This window comes from Anomaloglossus baeobatrachus, chromosome 2 (assembly GCF_048569485.1).
Source record: "Anomaloglossus baeobatrachus isolate aAnoBae1 chromosome 2, aAnoBae1.hap1, whole genome shotgun sequence".
In the NCBI taxonomy this organism is placed as follows: Eukaryota; Metazoa; Chordata; class Amphibia; order Anura; family Aromobatidae; genus Anomaloglossus; species Anomaloglossus baeobatrachus.
In genome coordinates, this window is record NC_134354.1 from 436,548,635 (window position 1) to 436,572,150 (window position 23,516).

The 23,516-nt window shown below is 49.5% G+C and overlaps 1 protein-coding gene across 2 annotated transcripts in view; it reads left to right on the forward strand.

Moving 5' to 3' along the window:
- The window catches only part of AP2B1 (adaptor related protein complex 2 subunit beta 1), a 202,989-nt gene that overhangs the window by 2,935 nt on the left and 176,538 nt on the right, over positions 1–23,516 (forward strand). The window lies entirely within an intron of this gene.

Here is a 23,516-nt window from a genome sequence, read left to right on the forward strand (position 1 = left end):
ATCCAGTCCGTTTCAGAGCAGCGCTTGCAAGCTCTAAAGCACACCGCTTACAAGCATGTACTCCTTTCCAATGAGACTAGTAACCTAGGCATCAAGCTCAAAACTATAAGTACAAATCCATTGAGAACAGAAAAGATTTTTAGAGAACCAATCACCAGATTTTCCTATATAAACTAAAGCCAGTGCTATACTGGCGCGATCAGGCTGATTCTATACATACCTTTACTTGTGAGATCGGATGAATAGTTTATGAAATACAGGCAAGTATAGTTTGTGAAATGCTTTATGTGATGATAGGTGCAACAAAATATCTAATAGGTGGGTCGGGTTTTGCTAGTTATTCCCGCCCCTGTCTGCTGCCTGGCCTTCTTTCCCCTGTAATAACAGGAAGTAAAATCTGTATCAGTGAAGACTTTCCCATTACTGAGATAGGAGACGACAGTTGTTACTGATGAGAATCTATGTAGATAGAAACAGGAGGAGGGGGTGGAGCTCTGCCTCTAGCTCCTCTCTCTGCCTCTAGCTCCTCTCTCTGCCTCTAGCTCCTCTCTCTGCCTCTAGCTCCTCTCTCTGCCTCTAGCTCCTCTCTCTGCCTCTAGCTCCTCTCTCTGCCTCTAGCTCCTCTCTCTGCCTCTAGCTCCTCTCTCTGCCTCTAGCTCCTCTCTCTGCCTCTAGCTCCTGCTCCTCCCTCTAGTGCCTTCTCCCTCCTCCTGTTTACATAGAATCTCACCAGTAAGGGTATGTGCACACGTTGCTTTTTTTTCCGCGCGGAAAAAAACGCACCCTCTGGCAGAGGGGAGAATTGTAAACAATGCTTTTTGAGAAACAACGCATCATGCGTTTTTCATGCGTTTTCCATGCGTTTTTTTAGGTGCGTTTTTTAAGACTTGGGTACCTAGTGACCCCATTTTGGAATCTGCACCCCTCAAGGATTTTATTCAGGAGTATATTAATCATTTTGAATCCACAGCTACTTCCCCCAAAATGTAGCTGTAGCAACAATATTCTCACTGTTGGGCTATGTGGCCATGATCCAGCGACACGGCGTCTAGTACACAGTGTCAGCCTCCTGCAGAGATGTGAGTGTTTCCCACGGGAGAACGCAGCTGCCCATGCCCACGATTTGGGTTCAGGCTGCTGTGGAGCTCTATTCTACCTGCAGAGAACACTCTTGTCTCCGCAGCATATATTTACATGCTGAGGCTCGGGAAGCTGCTTCACAGGTCGGTTTATGCTGCAGAGAAAAGGAGCACAGTGGGCATGAGATTTCTAAAAATCCTTCCACTGTGCTTCTACTGCACAACGCAGCGTCATGGACGCAGGGAAAACACTCTGCGCCCAAAACGCTGCAAACCCCGATTGTGGGCATCCAGCCTAAAAAGCGTCAATGGAGGTCAAATATATATACAACGTCCCACCCCCCCCCTGCATATTCTAAGCTGGCACCTTTAGTACCTTTCATGTGGCACTAAAGGGTGCCTAGCCTAGTTTTTATCACAAAAACAAAAAAATAAAATGGCGTGGGGTCCCCCCTATTTTTGATAGCCAGTCAGGGTAAAGCAGACAGCTGTAGCCTGCAAACCACAGCTGGCAGCTTCATCTTGTCTGGTGATCAATTTGGAGGGCTCCCCAGGTTTTTTTTTTTTTATTTATAAATAAAAATAATAAAAAAAAAATAACATGGGGTCCCCCCAAATTAGATCACCAGCCAAGGTGAAGCTGACAGCTGAGATCTGGTATTCTCAGGGTGGGAAGAGCCATGGTTATTGGACTCTTCCCAGCCTAAAAATAGCAGGCCACAGCCGCCCCAGAAGTGGCGCATCCATTAGAAGCGCCAATCCTGGCGCTTCGCCCCAACTCATCCCGCGCCCTGGTGCGTTGGCAAACGGGGTAATAAATGGGGTTGATACCAGATGTGTAATGTCACCTGGCATCAAGCCCAGCAATTAGTGATGTCACGGCGTCTATCAGACACCCGACATAACTAATTGACAGTAAACAAAAGCAAAAAAAGACAACAAAAAATTTTTTATTAGAAAAAACACTCCCCAAATCATTCCCTTGTTCTCCAATTTAATAAAAAAAATGGGTCCGCAGAAATCCATTTGGATGTCCCACGTCGGCTCTGGACCTTCTAGAATATGGGGGCACGTTCAGGGAACGTATCCCCCATTTTCTAGGAGGGCAGACCCTCCATTTGAGGAGAGTGGGTGCAAAAATCTGCACCCACTCTCCCCGGGTCACAGCTGCAGAGTGCGAGCAGCCAGCACAGCTCACACTGAACACAGTGCTGGCTGTCAGCTGCTCGGCACATGTGACCGGCCGGCGTCTGCTGTGAAGGAGGAGGGAGTCGCGGGGGATCAGCGCTGCGACCGGACAGGTATGTATGACACCGGGGGGAATTGGGGTGAATGGGCAGGGCCTGGGTGCATTTTTCTGTCGCATGTCTCAAGGCACATGTGACAGATAACATAGGAGCAGGGCGGCCGGTGCGCTACTGTGCGCGCGGCCATGTTGGATTTTGTTGGGTCGGGGCGGGCACTTTGGCGACACCGGGGGCTTTCCTGAACTTTGCCAGGAAGTGAGGTCAACAGGAAACCTCTTGACCTCACTTCCAGGTAAATGCCTGCGTTCTGGCGTGCCGACAAAGCCCGCGGACCGCAACAAAAAAGCAGGTCACTGCGGTGTAGCTGCGTTCTGACCCCACATCATTCATTTCAATGGGGGACAGAACGCAGCCACAACGCACAAAAGAAGTGACATGCTGCTTTTCTTTCCGCACCGATTTTTGGCATCAAAAACGATGCGTTTAGAAACGCAGCGTGTGCACTGATTTTTCAGCTTTCCCATACACTTTGCTGGGAAAGCTGAACGCATGCAATTTGCCACTGAAACGCTGCGGTTCAAAACGCAGCGTTTCCGCGGTAAAAAACGCAACGTGTGCACACAGCCTAACATCTATCATCTCCTGTCTCAGAAATGGGAAAGTCCTGGCTGAATACAGATTTTACCCCAGAACTGAGAATTTTGGTAATGACAATCAATTCTGTCAGAGAAAGAAGCAGATTTGTCTGATAAGATATATGTATAGATATTTCTCAGTACTTGTAATCCTTTCAGGAAACTGCAGTATACCTCTAAAATAACCCCAGTGGCCAATGTGAAAATTGCAAGATTTCTGTTTTGTTTCTTTATTTTTTATTAATCTGTCTTATACACCCTTACTTACTGGCTGCCATATCATATTTATTCTAAATTTTGTCCCACTCCAATATGCGCCATTATCAGTGTTTTTTTTTTGGAAGATTTTGGTCATTATACGACACCTGTCAAGCTGAACCCTGCAGTCACAAAATGGGCACTCTAGCTAATGTATATTGCTGCTTGGTAATCTTTAGTCCATAAAATATAGTCCCAAGAATGAAAATATACTTTGTTATGCCTGTATATACAATATTCTCTGAACTGGTGGCCTGTGCACTGCATGATGTGATTGAGACGAGCAACCACATGATTTTTGTGGCCACATAATATTCCAATTTCATCTGTTGGGGTTATCCATAACTAGGTGGCTTTTTGTCAGTGTGGTCACTAAGCCATGGTGGATGCCGCAGGGCCGGGTGGGTCAGGACAGAAGCAGATTGGCGCCATTAGGTTCACAAGAATTTCTCCATGTGTTGTGTGACTACAGTGCACAGACTGCCTCCTTGTGTTGCTGCTCAGATTGTTCTTTCACTGCAGTTTTGAAAACCCATCCAATAAGGTAAAATGCTTATTGCATAGCATGGAAACTGTGGTGCGTTTTCTCCATTGACGAGGCTATTCTGCATGCAGACCTACTTCAGTTAATGGGGTAACCGGCTTCAATCACTTTCATGAGGGAAGTGGGGACAGCAATGTTATGTCTATTGATATCTCCTGATTTTCATCTTGGAAGGATACAAATCACTTGTCTATAGGCATAGCGACTTCATTATCAACATCACATAAAGGAGAACCAAGAGTCCATAAAGTTAAGAAAAAATGAGAATTTTATTACATTATTTCAAACATATAGGTTCTTGTTCAAAAATTGACCCTTTTACCTGGCAATGCTGCTTCAACATACATCATGGGATTCTCTAGAGATGTTCTAATAAATCTAATATATAAAGCTGAGTGTGAGTGCATGTCCGGGATTGGCATCTGCACCGTCGCAGCTACAGCCACAAAATTTTGCACACTCACACGTCTGGACCCCGAGAGCGTCATAGGCTATGTTGTGAGGCGAAATTTTAACCCCTCACGTTCCAATTTACCAATCAATTTTGCCCCTATCTACATAATTGGGAAAAAGTGAAACGAAAAGTGTATCCGCACCGTCACATTTACAATCACGAAATTTTGCACAGACACCTCATGTGACCCAGGGAACGTCGTAGCCTATGTTTTGACAGGAAAATTTAACCCCGCGCTTTACAGTTACTCTCTAAAAAACATGCCTCCATTAAAGTAAATGGAGCCTGGAACTACAGGTTATTAGTAGGAGCTGTGATTGGTTGCTATAGCAACAAAAGACATCTATATATATATAATTGCCTTATTCTGTCTGTCTGTCTTGCTCCAAAATTGTGTCCTTACGGTGACACAAAGCTGATTGGCCGCTGGGCTCGCCATGGCCCCCCCCCCCCGCACGGATTGGCCGCTCGGCTCCGCCCCCCCACGGATTGGTCGCTCGCCTCGGCCTGGCCCCGCCCTCCGCATGGATTGGCCGCTCGCCCCGGCCCTCCACACGCATCGCCAGACATAACCTTGCGCTGCTGGGATCGTGACGGAGCCGGTGTACGCTGGTAACCATTATACACATCGGGTAACTAAGGTCCCTTAGTTACCCGATGTGTATCATAGTTACCAGTGTACACCGGCTCCGTCACGATCCCAGCAGCGCCAGACATAACCTTGCGATGCTGGGATCTTGACGGAGCCGGTGAACGCTGGTAAACATTATACACATCGGGTAACTAAGGTCCCTTAGTTACCCGATGTGTATCATAGTTACCAGTGTACACCGGCTCCGTCACGATCCCAGCAGCGCCAGACATACCCTTGCGATGCTGGGATCGTGACGGAGCCGGTGAACGCTGGTAAACATTATACACATCGGGTAACTAAGGTCCCTTAGTTACCCGATGTGTATCATAGTTACCAGCGTACGTCGGCTCCCGGTACACATGTGCAGGGAGCCGGCATTATACTCCTCTCCCCCCAGGACTACTCCTCCTATTATAGTCCTCCTATTATACTCCTCTCTGAGTATAATAGGAGAACTATTATAGCATGGGGGATGGAGCACGATTGGGTGCGCAGCATGGGGGATGTAGCACGATGGGGGGGTGCGCAGCAGGGGGGATGGGGCACGATGGGGGGTGCGCAGCATGGGGGATGGAGCACGATGGGGGGTGGGCAGTATGGGGGATGTAGCACGATGGGGGGTGCGCAGCATGGGGGATGTAGCACGATGGGGAGTGCGCAGCATGGGGGATGGAGCACGATGGGGAGTGCGCAGCATGGAGGATGGAGCACGATGGGGAGTGCGCAGCATGGGGGATGGAGCACGATGGGGAGTGCGCAGCATGGGGGATGGAGCACGATGGGGGGTGCGCAGCATCGGGGATGGAGCACGATGGGGAATGCGCAGCATAGGGGATGGAGCACGATGGGGGGTGGGCAGCATGGGGATGGAGCACGATGGGGGGTGCGCAGCAGGGGGGATGGAGCACGATGGGGGGGTGCGCAGCAGGGGGGATGGGGCACGATGGGGGGTGCGCAGCATGGGGGATGGAGCACGATGGGGGGTGGGCAGCATGGGGGATGGAGCACGATGGGGGGTACGCAGCATGGGGGATGGGGCACGATGGGGGGGTGCGCAGCATGGGGGATGGAGCACGATGGGAGGTGCACACCTCCCCCCAACACACACACACAACACACCACACACACACTGGGAACCACAAACACCGCCATACACAGACACCCACACACACAGACAACGCCGCACACACACAACACCCAACACACAAACACCGCGGCATACATAAATATACGCACATACCGCACAACACACACATTGCACAAAACATACCTCCCCCCAAAACACACCACACCCACACAAACCACGCAACACACACACACACAACGCTACAGACACACAGCGCTCCAAAAACAACGCAACACACATACAACACCGCTCTCACCCCCCGCCACACCCAGACATCACCCAGAACATGTACAGCGCCCTACACAAACACTTGGTAACTACACACAACAACATCTATCTATCTATATATATATATAATATATATATATATATAATATATATATATATATATATATATATATATAAACAAAAATCATACATGAACTACACAATACGTAAATTCTAGAATACCCGATGCGTAGAATCGGGCCACCTTCTAGTTCATAGTATAAGAAGCTTATATGTGAGGTAATAAGATGTCGGTGGGGAGACACAGAGAGACACCGACAGGGAAAGAGACAGACAGGGACAGAGACAGGCAGACAGGGAAGGAGGAGACAGCCAGAGAGACAGACAAAGATAGATGAGGAAAAACACAGACCTGGATAGAGACAGATGGGAAAAGTGACAGAGAAATAGAGACAGACAAGGATAGAGATAGGCAGACAGGGAAAGAGACAGACAAAAAGACGGGGAGACAGACCTGGGAAAGAGACAGACCTGTAAAGAGACAGACGGAGCACATTACTTGGCCAATTTAGTTAAATCTGTGTGGAATATCTGTGGTGTTGAAATATATGTTGTGAAATGCTTCTATTAGCTTAGTTTTTGCCTTTTAATAATTACATTTCTATTTGTTTTGTGGTTTTTGTGTGCAGAATACATTTTTGTTAATACATTCTATTTTGTTAACAGCTATATTACATAAATGGCTTGGTTATGTATTAATGCCCATAAATCAATCCTTTACATAGTTTATCCCTGCATTAAACATTGTCTGCAGCAATATAAAGACTCATACATATGTAAATTCTGTATAGTAGCTTTACCTGAAGAAGCAATACGGATGAAATAATATTTAGCCCTATCAAATATAACATATAATGGTAGAATAATCATTATAAAGTGCAAGTATTCCAATTGAGATACATAGCTGTGTGCATTTAATGCTCCAATGCAGGCACCGATGGTGAACTGTCTTGGGTACGGCACATGGTTATATTACACTGGGGAACGCAATTTTTTAGGAGTTAGGTCAGACAACTGTTCTTAATTAATTTTTGGATGCTGAATCCAGAAATGATCTCAGTTTTTCTCTATCACTTCAAGTTTTTGAACTATAGGATTTTCTTTGTCGCTCCTAATTGGGAGACCCAGACAATTGGGTGTATAGCTACTGCCTCCGGAGGCCACACAAAGTATTACACTTAAAAGTGTAAAGCCCCTCCCCTTCTGCCTATACACCCCCCGTGGGATCACGGGCTCCTCAGTTTTCATGCTTTGTGCGAAGGAGGTCAGACATCCACGCATAGCTCCACTGTTTAGTCAGCAGCAGCTGCTGACTATGTCGGATGGAAGAAAAGAGGGCCCATACTAGGGCCCCCAGCATGCTCCCTTCTCACCCCACTTTTGTCGGCGGTGTTTGTTAAGGTTGAGGTACCCATTGCGGGTACGGAGGCTGGAGCCCACATGCTGCTTCCTTCCCCATCCCCCTTAGGGCTCTGGGTGAAGTGGGATTTTACCGGTCTCCAGGCACTGAGACCGTGCTCCGTCCACAGCCCCTGGGGATTCTGCTGGATATGGAGCTGAGTATCGTCAGGGACAGGGCCCTGCTACGTCAAGGTACTCTGTGTCCCCGTACAGACCGCGCGCAGACACACGGCAGCATTGCTGGGTGTGTTAGTGCGCCAGGGACAACAGCGCTGCGCGCTTGTGCCACTACTCACTACAGCTCTGCTGAGTGAGTCTATGTATTGGGAACTGCCGCGCCGGCCGCTGCTGTCAGTTTACGCTGCGGCGCGGCTGGGACTTGTGGTGCGCCGCGGACTTCCGCGCTGGCCGTGCATATATGACGGCCGCGCTTATTACTCGAGTCCCCGGCTTTTGCGGCCTAGTTTCGTTTCGTTCCCGCCCCCAGGCCTGCCAGTCAGGGGAAGGGCGGGACGCTGTACAGAACGTCAGCGCAGAGGGCTGGAGTCTACTTTACATACTCCAGCCCTCACACTGGGCACAGTGGGACGCCAGTTTCCCGCACTTTGTCTGAGGCACGCCCACGGTCCGCCCCTCTTCACAGAACGCCGGCAGCCATTCCTGTGTGCAGTCTGAGCTGGAGAGGGGAGACAAGTTCTGGGAGACCCAGACACGGGATTCTGGCGACACACACCCGCGTTTGAGCGGGCGGTAAGCGGCACCTCTGGTGCTGACCCCACTAGTGCCGAAGTGTACATTTGTATTTTTATGCTTGCATGCTATACATTGCACTGTACGGTCGCTGGTGATTCTTGGCTATATACCCTCCTAGATTGCTCAGAGGAGACAACAGCATGTCATCCGCAAAAAGCAAGGGTGCCAAGGCACAGGCTTTCTATGCTGCTTGTACCGCATGTGAGGCTACTCTACCGGCAGGTTCCACTGACCCCCACTGTGTGCAGTGCTCGGCCCCTGTGGCAACTGCTCGACCGGGGCCTCTGCTAGAGGTGACCCAGGGAGAACCACCTGTGAATACTGTCCAGGTGACGGGGACGGAGTTTGCAGTTTTTGCTGATAGATTGTCTGTGACTATGACTAAAATTCTAGAAACTTTGCAGTCTAGACCAGTAACTCAGACCATGGGCACTGTTGAATCATTGCTCCCTGGTCCCCCTCAGTTGGAACAGCTCCGGGCTCCGGGGGTGTCCCATGCATCCCAGGGTGAAGGCTCTGACACGGACGACAGTCCCAGGCAGCCTAAGCGAGCTCGCTATGAGCGGCCCTCGACTTCATCACACTGGTCAGGGTCCCAGCAGGAGGACTCTCTGTATGATGAGGCGGAGGTAGCTGATCAGGATTCTGATCCTGAGACCGCTCTCAATCTGGATACTCCTGATGGTGACGCCATAGTGAATGATCTTATAGCGTCCATCAATAGAATGTTGGATATTTCTCCTCCAGCTCCTCCAGTGGAGGAGTCAGCTTCACAGCAGGAGAAATTCCATTTCAGATATCCCAAGCGTAAATTAAGTACTTTTCTGGACCACTCTGACTTTAGAGAGGCAGTCCAGAAACACCACGCTTATCCAGATAAGCGTTTCTCCAAACGGCTTAAGGATACACGTTATCCCTTTCCCCCTGACGTGGTCAAGGGCTGGACCCAGTGTCCCAAGGTGGATCCTCCAATCTCCAGGCTTGCGGCTAGATCCATAGTTGCAGTGGAAGATGGGGCTGCACTTAAAGATGCCACTGACAGACAGATGGAGCTCTGGTTGAAATCCATCTATGAAGCTATCGGCGCGTCGTTTGCTCCAGCATTCGCAGCCGTATGGGCACTCCAAGCTATTTCAGCTGGTCTTACACAGATTGACACGGTCACACGTACATCTGTTCCGCAGGTGGCATCCTTAACCTCTCAAATGTCGGCATTTGCGTCTTACGCGATTAATGCTGTCCTGGACTCTACGAGCCGTACGGCAGTGGCGTCCGCCAACTCCGTGGTTTTACGCAGAGCCTTGTGGTTAAGGGAATGGAAGGCAGATTCTGCTTCCAAAAAGTGCTTAACCAGTTTGCCATTTTCTGGGGACCGACTGTTTGGTGAGCGTTTGGATGAAATCATTAAACAGTCCAAGGGTAAGGATTCATCCTTACCTCAGCCCAGACAAAACAAACCCCAACAGAGGAGGGGACAGTCGGGGTTTCGGTCCTTTCGAGGCTCGGGCAGGTCCCAATTCTCCTCGTCCAAAAGGACTCAAAAGGATCAGAAGAGCTCAGATTCTTGGCGGGCTCAGTCACGCCCAAAAAAGACAGCCGGAAGACCCGCTACCAAGGCGGCTTCCTCATGACTTTCGGCCTCCTCTCTCCGCATCCTCGGTCGGTGGCAGGCTCTCCCGCTTTGGCGACATTTGGCTGCCACAGGTCAAAGACCGTTGGGTGAGAGACATTCTGTCTCACGGGTACAGGATAGAGTTCAGTTCTCGTCCTCCAACTCGATTCTTCAGAACTTCTCCACCTCCCGACCGAGCCGATGCTCTTCTGCAAGCAGTGTGCACTCTAAAGGCAGAAGGAGTGGTGACCCCTGTTCCTCTTCAGGAGCAAGGTCACGGTTTTTACTCCAATTTGTTTGTGGTGCCAAAAAAGGACGGGTCTTTCCGTCCCGTTCTGGACCTAAAACTGCTCAACAAGCACGTGAAAACCAGGCGGTTCCGGATGGAATCCCTCCGCTCCGTCATCGCCTCAATGTCTCAAGGAGATTTCCTAGCATCAATAGACATCAAGGATGCTTATCTCCACGTGCCGATTGCTCCAGAGCACCAGCGTTTTCTACGCTTCGCTATAGGAGACTAACACCATCAGTTCGTAGCTCTGCCTTTCGGGCTGGCGACAGCCCCACGGGTCTTTACCAAGGTCATGGCAGCAGTAGTAGCAGTCCTGCACTCTCAAGGTCACTCTGTGATCCCGTATTTGGACGATCTACTTGTCAAGGCACCCTCTCAAGAGGCATGCCAACACAGCCTGAACGTTGCGCTGGAGACTCTCCAGAGTTTCGGGTGGATCATCAACTTTTCAAAGTCAAATCTAACCCCGACCCAATCGCTAACATATCTTGGCATGGAGTTTCATACTCTCTCAGCGATAGTGAAGCTTCCGCTGGACAAACAGCGTTCACTACAGACAGGGGTGCAATCTCTCCTTCAAGGCCAGTCACACCCCTTGAGACGCCTCATGCACTTCCTAGGGAAGATGGTAGCAACAATGGAGGCAGTCCCTTTCGCGCAGTTTCATCTGCGTCCACTACAATGGGACATTCTCCGCCAATGGGACGGGAAGTCGACGTCCCTCGACAGGAACGTTTCCCTTTCTCAGGCGGCCAAGGAATCTCTTCGGTGGTGGCTTCTTCCCACATCATTGTCAAAAGGAAAGTCCTTCCTACCCCCATCCTGGGCGGTGGTTACGACAGACGCGAGTCTATCAGGGTGGGGAGCAGTTTTTCTCCACCACAGGGCTCAAGGTACGTGGACTCAGCAAGAGTCCACCCTTCAGATCAATGTTCTGGAAATCAGAGCAGTGTATCTTGCCCTACAAGCCTTCCAGCAGTGGCTGGAAGGCAAGCAGATCCGAATTCAGTCGGACAACTCCACAGCGGTGGCATACATCAACCACCAAGGAGGAACACGCAGTCGGCAAGCCTTCCAGGAAGTCCGGCGGATTCTAACGTGGGTGGAAGACACGGCATCCACCATATCCGCAGTTCATATCCCAGGCGTGGAAAACTGGGAAGCAGACTTCCTCAGTCGCCAGGGTATGGATGCAGGGGAATGGTCTCTTCACCCGGACGTGTTTCAGGAGATCTGTCGCCGCTGGGGGATGCCGGACGTCGACCTAATGGCGTCCCGGCACAACAACAAGGTCCCGGCTTTCATGGCACGGTCTCACGATCACCGAGCTCTGGCGGCGGACGCCTTAGTTCAAGATTGGTCGCAGTTCCGGCTACCTTATGTGTTCCCACCTCTGGCACTGTTGCCCAGAGTGCTGCGCAAGATCAGGTCCGACTGCCGCCGCGCCATCCTCGTCGCTCCAGACTGGCCGAGGAGGTCGTGGTACCCGGATCTGTGGCACCTCACGGTAGGCCAACCGTGGGCACTACCAGACCGACCAGACTTGTTGTCTCAAGGGCCGTTTTTCCATCTGAATTCTGCGGCCCTGAACCTGACTGTGTGGCCATTGAGTCCTGGATCCTAGCGTCTTCAGGATTATCTCTAGAGGTCATTGCCACCATGAGACAGGCTAGAAAACCATCCTCCGCCAAGATCTACCACAGGACGTGGAAGATATTCTTATCTTGGTGCTCTGCTCAGGGAGTTTCTCCCTGGCCATTTGCATTGCCTACTCTTCTTTCCTTCCTGCAATCCGGTTTGGAAAAAGGTTTGTCGCTCGGCTCCCTTAAAGGACAAGTCTCAGCGCTATCTGTATTTTTTCAGAAACGCCTAGCACGACTTCCTCAGGTACGCACGTTCCTGCAAGGGGTTTGTCATATCGTCCCTCCTTACAAGCGGCCGTTAGAGCCCTGGGATCTGAACAGGGTTCTAATTGCTCTCCAGAAGCCGCCTTTCGAGCCTATGAGGGATGTTTCCCTTTCTCGCCTTTCACAGAAAGTGGCCTTTCTAGTAGCGGTCACGTCTCTTCGGAGAGTGTCCGAGCTAGCAGCGCTGTCATGCAAATCTCCCTTCCTGGTGTTTCACCAGGACAAGGTGGTTCTGCGCCCGATTCCGGAGTTTCTCCCTAAGGTGGTATCCCCCTTTCATCTCAATCAGGATATCTCCTTACCTTCTTTGTGTCCTCATCCAATTCATCAATGTGAAAAGGATTTGCATTTGTTGGATCTGGTGAGAGCACTCAGAATCTACATTTCCCGCACGGCGCCTCTGCGCCGCTCGGATGCACTCTTTGTCCTTGTCGCTGGTCAGCGTAAAGGGTCGCAAGCTTCCAAATCCACCCTGGCTCGGTGGATCAAGGAACCAATTCTTGAAGCCTACCGTTCTGCTGGGATTCCGGTTCCCTCAGGGCTGAAGGCCCATTCTACCAGAGCCGTGGGTGCGTCCTGGGCATTACGGCACCAGGCTACGGCTCAGCAGGTGTGCCAGGCGGCTACCTGGTCGAGTCTGCACACTTTTACCAAGCATTATCAGGTGCATACCTACGCTTCGGCGGACGCCAGCCTAGGTAGACAAGTCCTTCAGGCGGCGGTTGCCCACCTGTAGGAAAGGGCTGTTTTACGGCCCTATCACGAGGTGTTATTTTACCCACCCAGGGACTGCTTTTGGACGTCCCAATTGTCTGGATCTCCCAATTAGGAGCGACAAAGAAAAAGGGAATTTTGTTTACTTACCGTAAATTCCTTTTCTTCTAGCTCCAATTGGGAGACCCAGCACCCGCCCTGTTTTCTTAGGGATTTTTGTTTTTTCGGGTACACATGTTGTTCATGTTGAATGGTTTCAGTTCTCCGATGTTTCTTCGGATCGAATTTGTTTTTAAACCAGTTATTGGCTTTCCTCCTTCTTGCTTTTGCACTAAAACTGAGGAGCCCGTGATCCCACGGGGGGTGTATAGGCAGAAGGGGAGGGGCTTTACACTTTTAAGTGTAATACTTTGTGTGGCCTCCGGAGGCAGTAGCTATACACCCAATTGTCTGGGTCTCCCAATTGGAGCTAGAAGAAAAGGAATTTACGGTAAGTAAACAAAATTCCCTTCTTTGTCTTCTCAAAAATATGTAAACTACTGTACCTAAAAAGTGTTTTGTTTTTTTTTTCTAAATAGTACAAATATGAACAAAAAATGAAATATATAAGAAATAGGCATGACAAATATGTTTTTTAGTTGTGACTACTCTTACAAGTTGCCACGTAGCTCTATATGAGTCGAATTGTACTCAGATAACAAGTCTTATTACAGAAATCAGTGCAATTGTGCTTCTATGGCAGGTAAGTTGAGGAGGAAAAACTTGACGTGATAGAAAAAAACTGACTACATTTTTGGAATCAGCATGCCAATTTTAGTATAAATCAGCTCAAAAACCTAACTCAACAGAAATTTTTTTTCAAATTGTTCCCCAGTGTTATCAATACTTAAGTTTGTGCAAATGCAGGTATTAGATCAAATGCAGGTACAAGCAAGAAAGACAAGCATATAAGTAAATCGGTCACTTCAAATAAGATCTAACAATAGTACGATTTGCCTATAATTTGATTACTGAAGTGTATCGGTAAACAGTCCCCAACGCGCGTTTTGAGTGTGACACTTCCTCAGGGGCATGGCTTAAGATATTAGTGCTCTAGAATATATAACTGGCAAATCCGATCATGTGATTGGATGCTGGCCAATCAGTGCTTTATTTCACACATGCGTTCCTCCTTAGCTTGCCTTCTTCCTACAGCCCCATTTGGAATGATTGAAGCAGCGATCACACTTGCATACTGCTACTCCATTTTATTGGGGGTAAAAGTTCCTTGTTCTATCAGGGCAGGTCTCAGCAGTCAGACCCCACCAATCAACACTATCCCCCGTCCTCTGGATTGGTGATAACTAGAGATGAGCCAACCCGAGGCTCAGTGTTCGTACCAAACTCAGATTTTACAAAAAAAATAGAGTTCGGGTGCTTTATGTATGCAAACCACTCGCATGAGCATCCCTGTGCTCGGGTACTCTCGGTCCTCAGCCCAGTGCGAGCCGCTTGCAGAGTTTGAACAGCTTGTAATGGGGGTAACAACAGCGTTATCGGATGTAGTGCACACCAAACAAGCAAGCAACAGAAATGGAAAAACCTCGCCTACCCTCCGCCAGAAGTGATCTGTTTATAGCTGGCTTCATGTTGGCGGAGACCCGAGCAGCCCAATTAGTGACTTCCATTGGGGTCTTTTCTCTAAAGCTTCTTTGTGGACATCTTTTGCAGTGTTTTTGCTGGCACTGTTTTTGCTGTTAATGCCATATCTAACATTGTGGCTGCTTCCAAGTAGATACTGCCAGAAGAATAGACCAGTCAGTCATTTTAGCCTCTTCGCAACTTTCAAAGCCTAATGTGGTTAAAGGGAATCTGTCATCATTTTTTTGCCACCTAATCTGACAGCAGCATAACATAGAGGTAGAGATCCTGATTCCAGTGGTGTTTCACTTACTGGGCTGTTTAGTGTAGTTTTGATAAAAATAACTAATTAATCATCGGTAGATTATCATTACAGGACTACTTAGCGTGCTGTCAGGTAGTCCAGCATATTCATAAGCTCTGTATAACTGCTAGATCTGCAGCAGAGAAAAGTTATTTTATCAAAATGATGGCACACAGCTCAGTAAGTGACACATCACTGGAATCAGGGTCTCTGACTCTACATTATGCTGCTCTCAGATGATGTTGCAAAAACCTTGTGACAGATTCCCTTTAAAAGAAGTAATTTTGGTATTGCTGTGCCTATTTTCATTCATTCATTTTCATTTGGCTTTTTTTAACCACTTTTCAGGCCCACACCAGCAGCATCCAACTGAAAAAGTGGTAGGAAACATACAGTATATCCTCAAAGAATTTGGACATGGTGTCTTTTAGTTGCTGGCATACTAACAATAATTTTGAAGCAGGAACCCTTCAGGAAAGTGTGTGTGTGTGTGTGTGTGTGTGTGTGTGTGTTTTTAATTTAGCAGGAACCTGCAAATCCTGTTTTCTTGCGAGTTCGACCAGCTCTACTCTGCACACAAGTTGCCCCCATCGAAGCACCAAATGTTCGTTACGAGTACTGAGCACCCGAGCATGGTAGTGCTCGCTCATCACTAGTTACGAGTACTGAGCACCCGAGCATGGTAGTGCTCGCTCATCACTAGTTACAAGTACTGAGCACCCGAGCATTGTAGTGCTCGCTCATCACTAGTTACAAGTACTGAGCACCCGAGCATGGTAGTGCTCGCTCATCACTAGTTACGAGTACTGAGCACCCGAGCATTGTAGTGCTCGCTCATCACTAGTTACAAGTACTGAGCACCCGAGCATGGTAGTGCTCGCTCATCACTAGTTACGAGTACTGAGCACCCGAGCATTGTAGTGCTTGCTCATCACTAGTTACGAGTACTGAGCACCCGAGCATTGTAGTGCTTGCTCATCACTAGTTATATTCTGTGGGTGCTTTTTCACAAGTCTTGACTTTATATTTTATTTCATTACTATTTTTTGACATCTCAGTGGTCTGTATTAAAATAGCAGAGGCATGGCATACTCTGAACCCTCTCAGTCAATGAATGTGTCTATGAAAAAAATGGACCATTCTGTAAAAATTGCCAAACACAGGTGGTGGGTTTTGGTGATACTTGGGAAACCTCCATGAATTATTATTTTTTTTTTTTTTGTGTTGATACGAATGGTAAAAGCAGATACAGAATACAAACTGATGGAAAATGGAGCACCACGATGCTATAAGGCGATCTGTGGTATTTTGTGCTTGTGTGAATGATGCCTACCCCGGAGTACTTTGCCTCTGTAAGGCTCTTTGAGGTAGGTGATAAAGCAGGAAGATTGCTTGGCCACCATGACTGCAGTGTGAAGCACACAGGGCTGTATACAGAGCCGGGCAGACGGTTTGATGGGGTTGTGTGATTACCACAGACTACTTCGTATACAATCGTTTTCCATTTCTGTACTCCCTTTGCATTTTGATGAAGTTTCAGTAGGGGATAAATACTTGCCCTTCAGTCTTCCGCTGACTTCCAGCTCCCATTTTTCTCTGTCTGGCAGAACACTGATATGCACCATTAAAACTGTAGCAATCTTGTGGTGTCACCCACCAGACACAGCCTTCATTGTGCTGCTATTGAAATGGGAAACTTGGTCACTTGCCGTGGTTTTCCTGCTTTGCATGCTGGCCCCATTTCTTCAGCAGCATGATTCAGATGTTTTCTATTTGTAGTGCACTGTATATTGCCTAGAGACTTGTAGAAACAGAAATCGCTGGATTCAAGGCTCAATTTTGTGTTTCTGTGACCCGTTGTCTTAGACCACATGCACATGTTGAGTATTTGGTGAGTTTTGTACCTCCGCATTTGTAAGTCAAAACAAGGAGTGAAATAAAATCAGAGGTAAAGTATGAGGCCAGGGCCACACGGGGCACTAGTGCGACCCTCACATGACACTCTTCTCACGCTGGCAGCACAGCAGGAGCCGAGTGTCATGCGAGTGTCCCTGCGACTGAGGTCCGACTGGACCTCAGCTGCGGGGTCGGGCCAGCACTGAGGGTGGGATGGAGGGATTTATCGCCCTCTCTCCTCCGTAGCCGGCTATTGTCATTCTCTCACTGCACTTGCAGTATACCGGTATACCGCGATTGAAGTGCGATTTTTCTCTCGCCCCATAGACTTGAATGGGTGCGAGAGAAAGAGTCTCGCATTAGTCGCAGCATGCTGTGATTGTTTTCTCAGTCCGATTAGGGCTGAGAAAATAAATGCTCATGGGTGCTGAGACACAGGCTAAGGCTATGTGCGCATGTTGCGTATTTGCATGCAGTTACACTGCGATCTGCACCGCAGCGTAACTGCATGCGTCCTGCGTCCCCAGCATAATCTATGAAGATTATGCAGGAGACATGCGCATGTGGCGTATTAGAGCGCAGTGCTTCAGCTGCTGCCTGAAGCGTGCGTTCTAAGAAGTGACATGTCACTTATTCCGTGCTCTGTCTATGGGAGGGGCTGCACTCAGAGCGCATGAAATCGGCTTTTTTTTTTTTTTTCATTACGGACAATTTCTGCAGCAATTTGAAGCGCACGTGTGCTGTTCAAATCGCTGCAGAAATTTCTGCAGGGACAGAACGCTACGTGCGCACATAGCCTAATATTGGTCCGAGTGGAATGCAATATTTTATCACACTCCACTCGCACCGTTTTTTTAGCTGTGTGGCTTAGGCCTAATAGACACACGGGCACCACTTCTGTATTTTTTTTTTTTTTTACCCACTTCTGGTTTTGGTTTACAAATACGGAGGTAAAAAACTCACCAAATAACTCAACGTGTGCACGTGGCCTTACATATACTGTGGTAAGAAACTCACCAAATAATGTACGTGTGCACATGGCCTTACAAATACTAAGGTAAAAACTCACCAAATTCTGTAAGTGTGCCTGTGGCCTTATATATATACTGAGATAAAAAAAACTCACCAAATAACGTGTGCACGTTGGCCTTACAAATACTGAGATAAAAATCTCACCAAATACTCAACATGTGCACATGGCCTAGTGAAAACAGATTGTGTAAGATAATTGAGCCACTAAAGGTGGCTTTACACACTGCAACATCGCAAACGACATCGCTGTAACGCCACCGGTTTTGTGACGTAATAGCGACCTCCCCAGCGACATTGCAGTGTGTGAAACTCATCAGCGACCTGGCCCCTGCTGTGAAGTTGCTGATCGCTACAAATCGTTCAGGACCATTCTTTGGTCCTTTGTTTCCCGCTGTGCAGCATGATCGCTAGAAAGTCTCAGTGTGTAAAGGGGACTTAAATGTGCAGGCAGCAGGAGCCGGCTTCTGCGGACACTGGTAACCACGGTAAACATCAGGCAACCAAGAAGCCCTGTCCTTGGTTACCCGATATTTACCTTCGTTACCAGCCTCCGCCGCTCTCACTGTCAGTGCCGGCTCCTGCTCCTTGCACGTGTAGCAGAGTACACATCGGGTAATTAACCCGATGTGTGCTGTAACTAGGAGAGCAGGTAGCCAGCGCTAAGCGGTGTGCGCGGCTCCCTGCTCTCTGCACGTGTAGCTACAGCACACATCGGGTAATTAACCCGATGTGTACTGTAGCTAGGAGAGCAGGGAGGCAGCGCTAAGCAGTGTGCGCGGCTCCTGCTCTGTGCACATGTAGCTGCAGCACACATCGGTACCGTCACACTAAACAACTTACCAGCGATCCCAACAACGATACAACCTGATAGGGATCGTTGGTAAGTTGCTAGGAGGTTGCTGGTGAGAGGTCACACAGTCAGAAGCTCCAGCGATCCCACCAGCAACCTGACCTGGCAGGGATCGCTGGAGCATCGCTACACGGGTTGCTGGTGAGCTGTCACCAGCAACCAGTGACCAGCCCCCAGCCAGCAGCGACGCACTGAAGCGATGCTGCGCTTGGTAACTAAGGTAAATATCGGGTAACCAACCCGATATTTACCTTGGTTACCAGCGCACGCAGCTACACGTGCAGAGAGCAGGGAGCAGCGCACAATGCTTAGCGCTGGCTCCCTGCTCTCCTAGCTACAGTACACATCGGGTTAATTACCCGATGTGTGCTGTAGCTACACGTGCAGGGAGCAGCCCACACTGCTTAGCGCTGGCTCCTTGCTCTCCTAGTTACAGCACACATCGGGTTAATTACCCGATGTGTGCTGTAGCTACACGTGCAGAGAGCAGGGAGCAGCGCACACTGCTTAGCGCTGGCTCCTTGCTCTCCTAGTTACAGCACACATCGGGTTAATTACCCGATGTGTGCTGTAGCTACACGTGCAGAGAGCAGGGAGCAGCGCACACCGCTTAGCGCTGGCTCCCTGCTCTCCTAGTTACAGCACACATGGGGTTAATTACCCGATGTGTACTCTGCTACACGTGCAAGGAGCAGGAGCCGGCACTGACAGTGAGAGCGGCGGAGGCTGGTAACTAAGGTAAATATCGGGTAACCAAGGACAGGGCTTCTTGGTTGCCTGATGTTTACTGTGGTTACCAGTGTCCGCAGAAGCCGGCTCCTGCTGCCTGCACATTTAAGTCCCCTTTACACACTGAGACTTTGCTGCACAGCGGGAAACAAAGGACCAAAGAATGGTCCTGAACGATTTGTAGCGATCAGCAACTTCACAGCAGGGGCCAGGTCTCTGATGTGTTTCACACACTGCAATGTCGCTGGGGAGGTCGCTATTACGTCACAAAACCGGTGACGTTACAGCGATGTCGTTTGCGATGTTGCAGTGTGTAAAGCCACCTTAAGTGTCCTGTTTATCTCTAACAAATAAGGCATATAGTAATACTTCTGTCTATCTAATAGTAATTAAAAAAAACTATTTGGTTCTATACGTGGCTGTCGAGATTAGTGCATAGATTACCCACGTAGTGCCGTAGAGTAATCCTATAGCGCCAGTTCCCAAAAAGCTCTATCCATACTGTAGCATACTGGGATATATGTGGCTATTGCCACTGTAACACAACAGGCATTATCCACTTCTCCCATCACACAGCTACAATAGGCACAAGCATGGATTCTGGCACCTTACCTTCAGTAACTGACAAAACGTTAGGCCCAGTCGATGAGGGATGATGGATGGGGGATGTAGTCTAGCGCCTAGAACCTGCGACTTGTTTCCTTGAAAGAAGTTTGAGATATCGAAGCCTGGACCTGATTGTTTGGCATTTCAGACTTGCGCATATATATATATATTTTTTTTTTACATTTTTCTCATTACTTGATCTTGCTTTTTGTGAAGTGTAGATGGCATAAGTAATTGATATTTTGTAATTGATACTAGATCATAGTAATTTCTTTATCGTTCCTTATGGGAGACCCAGACCATGGGTGTATAGCTAGCGACCTCCGGAGGACACACAAAGCACTACACTCAAACGTGTAGCTCCTCCCTCCGGGCTATATACACCCCCTGGATGACAATCTACCCAGTTCAACGCTTTGTGTTCCAGGAGGATCACACACACTTTTATTTCCTCATATTTTTTTCAATTTTATTTTAATGTTTTAAAGATTTGGAAGAAAAGCGGGTCCAGTCTGGACTCCCGGCATGTCCCTTCACGCTCCACTCTGCGGGGTGCTGTTAAGGTTGATTTTAATAAGGCTGGAGCCTTCACATGCCGAGCTCCTTCGCATCCTCTGTCGAGGCTCTGTTTGAAGTGGGAGCCTCCACGGTCCTCTCTGCTTGCAGGAGGCCGGCTCCATCCACAGCCCTGTCTGGTCCCTGCTGGAAGGAGCGTTAACCCCCATTCAGGGACATGGCCCTGCGTCTCAAAGCTAAGTATTGAGACGTTTTTTCAGGGGTCCCGGGTACTTTTATTATGGGGGCAGTATGTGCTTTAGCGTTACTGTTAATTTCGGCCGGTTCTGGGAATTTCCCATGAGAACCGCGCCGACGGTGCCTGCTCGTCGGCCGCACTTTAAAATCTAGGCCCCGGCTTCAGTTTGGGCCTAGTTTCGTTTTTGGCTTCTTCTGTATGTTTTGCATACAGCGACGCCCACCGCCCGGCCAGCAGAGCGGAGGGCACTCCCCTGTGGGGGGATGTCCCCTCCTCTGTCTACCCCCCTGTGTCTCTCTGGCCTCTGTTTTTTCCCGCTCCTGGGCTTATACACGCCCCCCTCCTTCTCCCACCGCCATTTTCTCAGCGTTTTTATCACTGAGAAGCGCTGGATGCTACTGCTGCATACTTTTTGGAAGCTGTCACTTTACAGGGGAGCGGTGAAATCCGGAGGACACACAGAGAACAGGGCTGGTAAGCCACAACCTATGGTTGTGGATTTTTATACACTCAGGCTTTCTACAGGAGTGTGTTTTGGCTGCAGAGCTTCCTCCACAGCAGCATGTCTGTCACTAGGAGCAAGGCTGCAAACATGTATGCTATATGCACTGCTTGCAAGCTAATTCTGCCAGAGCCTAGCACGTACCCACATTGTGATAACTGTGCTAATATGGTTGTGTCTCAGCCTGGAGCCTCCGCAGGGGTCCCTCCGGCTGCTTCGGTCCCGGTGGCTGAACCCCCGGCTTGGGTAGCATCCTTTACACAGGCTCTTTCCAAGTCGTTTGCCGATTCCATGGGGCAGCTGTCTCAGACGCTGCTGTCTATGCATCAGCCTCCCTCTCAGCCCCCCTCTCAGGGTGTCTCTGCTGCTCAGAGCTCTGCAGAGCCCTCAGAGCATGTCCTTGGACCCCGTCCCCCCAAACGGAGACGCACGGACCCTCCTCCTTCCTCGTCCCACGGCTCTGATTCACAAGCCGAGGTGCAGGGCGAGGATGATTCATTTACTGTGGGCTCAGACTCTGCCTCTATGTACCCCATTGACTTGTCTGAGGGCGATGCGGACGTTAGTGACTTGATTGCGTCCATTAACTCCGTTCTGAACCTTAACCCACAGGAGTCAGAGGATCAACCCTCTCTGGTAGAGGTACACCAGTTTACCTCTCCTAAGAAGCCTAGGAGTATGTTTTTTAACCACTCCAGCTTTCAGACCACTGTTAACAAGCCAAGGGCCTGTCCTGGCAAACGTTTTCCGAAACGTAGTTCAGATGACCGTTTCCCGTTTCCACCGGAGGTGGTTAAGGACTGGGCCCAGTCCCCAAAGGTAGACCCTCCAGTGTCCAGAATCTCAGCCCGCACAGTAGTTGCGGTGGCCGACGGCACTTCTCTTAAGGATCCCACTGACCGCCAGGTTGACCTTCTGGCCAAGTCTGTATTTGAGGCGGCAGGAGCCTCCTTCTCTCCGTCTTTTGCGGCGGTGTGGGCTCTTAAGGCTATCTCTGCCTCTCTGGCGGAGATTCATTCCCTCTCCAGAGACTCTATTCCTGAGATGGATGCGTTAACCGCCCGAGCTTCAGCTTTTGCATCCTACGCCATGTCTGCCGTCCTGGAAGCTTCTCACCGCACGGCAGTGGCCTCCGCTAATTCCCTCGCGATCCGCAGGATCTTGTGGCTTCGAGAGTGGAAAGCGGACGCTTCCTCTAAGAAGTACCTTGCGAGTCTCCCTTTTACTGGGTCACGGCTGTTTGGGGAACAGCTGGATGACATAATTAAGGAGGCTACTGGCGGAAAGAGTACTTCCTTGCCACAAGCTAAACCCAAGAAACCTACCCAGGGCAGGAACCAATCGAGGTTTCGTTCCTTTCGTTCCTCTAACTGGTCATCCTCTAAGCCCACGGTCTCGTCCACTACCGCCAAGGATCGTAAATCCAACTGGCGCGCAAAGCCGCGTCCTCAAAAGACCGGAGGAGCCGCTGCCACCAAGGCAGCCTCCTCGTGACTATCTGGCCGCGCCAGCAACGTCCTTGGTCGGGGGCAGGCTCTCCCACTTTGGCGACGTGTGGTTGCAACACGTCTCCGATCAGTGGGTGCGGGATATCATCACCCACGGCTACAGGATACCTTTTTCTTCCAGCCCGCCAAACAGATTTTTTCTGTCCATCCCCCCCTGCTCCAAAGCCGCCGCCTTCGCTCAGGCCGTGGCATCCCTGCAGACCAACGGTGTAATTGTTCCGGTCCCCGCCCGGGAACGGTTCAGAGGTTTCTACTCAAACCTCTTTCTAGTTCCCAAAAAGGACGGTTCCTCCCGGCCCATCCTGGATCTCAAGCTTCTCAACAAGCATGTTCAGGTGCGGCACTTTCGCATGGAATCTCTAAGATCGGTCATTGCCTCAATGACCCAGGGAGATTTTCTCGCATCCATCGACATCAGAGATGCCTATCTGCATGTGCCTATTGCGGTTTCACACCAGCGTTGGCTACGCTTTGCGATCGGAGAGGAACATTTCCAGTTCGTGGCTCTTCCCTTTGGCTTAGCCACGGCCCCCCGAGTGTTCACCAAGGTCATGGCAGCAGTGGTTGCTATCCTGCACCTCCAGGGTTTGGCAGTGATTCCTTACCTGGACGACCTTCTAGTCAAGGCCTCATCCAGTGTAGACTGCCAACGGAGTGTCTCTCTCACTGTCGCCACGCTAATTCAGTTCGGGTGGCTTGTCAACCTCCCCAAGTCGACTCTGACCCCGACCCAGGTACTCTTGTACCTAGGGATGCAATTCGAGACTCTGC